This window comes from Aplysia californica, unplaced genomic scaffold, assembly GCF_000002075.1.
Source record: "Aplysia californica isolate F4 #8 unplaced genomic scaffold, AplCal3.0 scaffold00105, whole genome shotgun sequence".
In the NCBI taxonomy this organism is placed as follows: Eukaryota; Metazoa; Mollusca; class Gastropoda; order Aplysiida; family Aplysiidae; genus Aplysia; species Aplysia californica.
The window spans coordinates 1,067,135-1,071,418 of NW_004797375.1; the positions used below are offsets into that span (position 1 = coordinate 1,067,135).

General features: G+C 35.8%; 1 protein-coding gene across 1 annotated transcript in view; it reads left to right on the forward strand.

Annotated features, from left to right (window-relative positions):
* LOC100533535 (inhibitor of apoptosis) overlaps window positions 1-4,284 on the forward strand; it is a gene marked incomplete at its 3' end in the record, with an annotated part of 41,749 nt that overhangs the window by 34,166 nt on the left and 3,299 nt on the right.

A 4,284-nucleotide genomic window follows, 5' to 3' on the forward strand; every position in this document is an offset into this window, starting at 1 on the left:
ATTTATATTTGAATGTCTGTACTGATTTTTTCGCCTCAGTTCAGATTGAGTATGGGTGTACAATATCATTGCTCACTGGTACTGATTGCTTTCATGAAATTAATGAACAGTTCACACTATGTACTGTATGCCAGTTACTTTGTATTCTGTAAAACACATCTGTAATCTGTACAAACAACCCGACGTCTCTTGGGTGTATTGGTTTGGATCTTTGCCATTTATTGGTGTGGATCTTTGCCATTTTATGCTGATGGTATGATTTTGATTCCCTCATATGTTATTATTTTTATCTTGCCTGTTTAAAAAACGAAACAACTAGTCATGTCTTTTAAATCAAAATTGTAATATGTTTCATATTTTTTAAAGGCTGTCCCATAATACATTTTATGTGCATTGTATAGTCCTTGATAGACAGCGAAATATGGACAAATGTAGAATATAGAATAGATAGTTAAAGGGGGGAAAATAATGTACTTATGCTTTGTAAAAGTAAAAGAACCTGAACAGAATTGTTATAGCAATACTGCTGTTAGATTTTTCTCTATTATGGAATGAATAAATACTTTTCTTTTTTTTGTTATTCCCATAATCTTTTATGGAGTCTTAGATTAAGACTCAGTCCTCATTTTCCAGTTTTGCACATGGACTATGTTAGTTAGATTTTGGACACAATTATATGTCAGTGAGGACCAGAGGCCACGAAACTGCCATGGTTTTGGGTGGTCTGGGGTGGAATTTTAAAAATCGCCGTCATGAGAATCACTGGATGGCTTGGTTCAGTGGACTACAATGCAAAGGTGCTGGAACGTCATGTCTTCCCATTATTTTCGTCATGGTTTCATTCAAGTAAACATCTCCATTCATAGCAAAGAACTTTCTTACAGGACAGTGCCACTAGACAATTCTTTGAAAACCAAATCATATCAACGTTGGAATGGTCACCAGCAAATAGCCATGATATTAACTCTACAGGTAGGCCTATGTGAAGAGTGAAATACCATGAAACAGCAGCTGAAGAAAAGCTGCTTTGCTCCCAGTTCAGAACCTTTGTTTGCAACTCACTGTGACATTTGGGATGAAATGACGGATAATTGTCTCCAAAATTTAACAGAGTCAATGCCCAAAAGGTTCATGTCTGCAAAAATCTAATGGCTCATTTATAAGCAAAATGACAGTGAGCATTTTTAGTTAAGTCCAAGTTTTGCATGGTATTTGTGATTGCTTTGTTTTCCGTTTCATTTGAAACTGTCATGACAAAATATCAGAATAGAATATTGTTATTTCAAAACGAGATTCTCCATTCATTGGATTTGTTATGTATGTCCATTCTATCAGTACTGATGCTCCTCAATATATGCGGAATTCTGCACATTGCAACCCTGCCGCCCGCTCTTCCGAACACCTCTTCCGCCTTTTTTCCCGAGTTTCTTATCATTATAATATTGTAGTAAGAATTTAAAAAAAAAAGATTTTTAAGACCTATCCAAAGTAAAAGTCAGAGACTCGTAGGGAGAGCTTTTTCACACCACGCCCCCTCCTTGTGGAACGCTTTACCAGCTCATCTACGGAAGTCCACCACTATATCAAAATTTTAATCAGCACTTAAAACGCATTTGTTTCAGTCCAGCTTCAATCTGTAATTTCCGACATTCCCAATACAAATATTATTATATTCTCTTAGTATCTATTATGCTGTCTCAGTATCGTTTATTCATGCTGTTCTGTTCTGTAAGAATTTATGACTGTGTGAATTCGTCAATGTGTGCGAATGTGTCTGGGTAAACTTTGTGGGATTCTCTTTACTCAAGGATGTACTGGAGAGAGGGAGAGGGAGAGAGAGAGAGAGAGAGAGAGGATTACTATAGGATCTGTGCGCTTCATATGTTCTTTGTATTATTGTACAGCGCATTGAGCACTTCTTTGTGGAAATGCGCTATATAAATGCAATTTATTATTTATTATTATTATTATAAAAGACAAAAGACGATAATAAGAAGTTTTTTAACTGCTCGCTGGACGAATCCGAGATACCATTGTATGTACTTTTATTCTTCTTCTTTACTGGTAGAATCGCATTCACTTGTGACAATCGAGTACCGGTAGTTACATGAACTGTGAGGACTTAAGCCCCATATCACAACCCTGTAGCCTTTTTTTTTCAGTCTTGTCTGCTTGTTCTTCATCGTGACGGGTAGCAGGCTAAAAACATTTAGTTAGAAGAGAATTAAGACGCCTTCTTCCGTCTGTTAGTCTTTGTCTTTAGGACTTATGTGTTGTTTATATTTTTTTAAATAAAGAAGGTATGTTTTCATGTAGGCCTATTTATTGCGTTGGGGCTCACGTATTCTTGAAAATATTGACATGACATGCTAATTCAAATAACTAAATCAACTAAATCAACGAAAATAAAAATTTTGCTCCACAAAATCATTAAAAGACTGAAAATGACCTTTCACTTTCATGGATATGTGAACTTTGTGAATATTTTTTTTTTTCATCTCAGTGTACAATGTATAGATCTAGTAGTAATGGGGTTGGGTTTTTTTGGATAGTATTTGGGTAGTTATTATTTTTCTCTAAAATTAGGGTAACTATATAAGGCCTCAAACCCTTCCAAAATATCCAGATTTAGCTACTTTATGCCTCATTTTTTCAAAATTTTTCAGGGGGGCATGCCCTTGGACCCCCCCTAGTTTTCATCCTTTTTTGTGGTATGCTATTCTCAGCCCTGCTTTTGGTTGTCACTGTATTTATACTCTGCCACACTTTTTCTCTTTACTTTCGGGCTCAATGTTATATAATATGTATGTCACTTATCTTCGGCAAGCTGATAAAATGTCCTTAGCCGAGAAAACAAAATTTTTCATGAGACAGTAAAAAAAGCTGTTTCTTTCTTTTAGCAGTTGTGCTTGCATTATTAATTTAATAATGTTTAATAATGCAGGCACAAACTATGCACACTTTATTAATTTCCTTTTTTCATCGTTTAGAATTTGAACTACCGCAAAACATTTCGTGAGCTCCTGCAACGGATAGCACATTTTAAGACACTGGTTGTAATAGAAGAAAAAAATTCAAAGTTTAGTGTATTTTATTTTAACAGCTCGCTGACATTATACTGTAAAGACAATTCATGCGAATTGGAATCGGAGGTTGATTATGTACATAATTGTAAAATTTGTTTCAAAGATTGTGTACATAGACAAGAGTTTCTTTCCTTTCCCACCTGTGAAGGGGCTAGTTCTAAAAGGAGGGTAAAGTGCCAATTAACCCTATCCGTACGCCCTGGGGTCATTTTGTACCCCCGGAGTTGTATTCTTCACATTTTAGAATACTTTTAGTTAGAAGATCTCTTTAAAACTTTCAGTATTTTAAAAAAAAATCATTTTGACAGACTGCTATGCAAAGCGTACAGATTGGATTAATGAGTAAAATTCCTCTTTGGAAAGTGGTGGCATAACACGACATACGGATAGGGTTAAGAAGAAGGAATATTTCGATAATAGTGTCACTGAATCCACCTGTGTTTTCTATAAATTAGTACAACGGGTATGCAATGCAGGGGAACCTCATGAGGAAAAAAAAAGAGAATGGGCTATTTTTAATCTCGCAGGTTCAAGCTCTAAAATAGGGTTGACTCCCAGATTTTTTGTGTTTTCCTCGGAATCATTCAAGTGGCACTTCCTTTTCGAACGATACCCATCCTTTGTACACATACATTCGGGCATGGGTAAATCGAACAGGTCGATCGTGGATTGACAAAATGTGTTTGAGTTTGACACATCCATAGTTCGAGTAAAGAAATTAAGGGGGGAAAAAAGGAGATATCGGTCTGGGAATGACAAATTGTAGGAGCTCTCCGTGATTTCAAGTTTTCCATGTTTGTGTTATCTTTGCCCTTATTTAAATTTAGATTGTGCTTGATACTTTTTCTTTTAGATTTTGATTAAAAACTCCTTGTGGGTGTCTAAATTAGACTATGTAAATAAAGGAAAAAGAAGTCTGCCCCACAAGTATTTGTGTGTATATATGCATACATACGTGCACATATGCACTCTCGCTTGCATGCACGCACGCACGCACGCATGCCCACGCACTCACACCCACGCACGCACTCACACACACACACATACATATATACATACTTACATACATATATAGGCTACATACATACATACACATCCATACATACACATCCGTACATACATACATACATACATACATACATACATACATACATACATACATACATACATACATACATACATACATACATACATACAT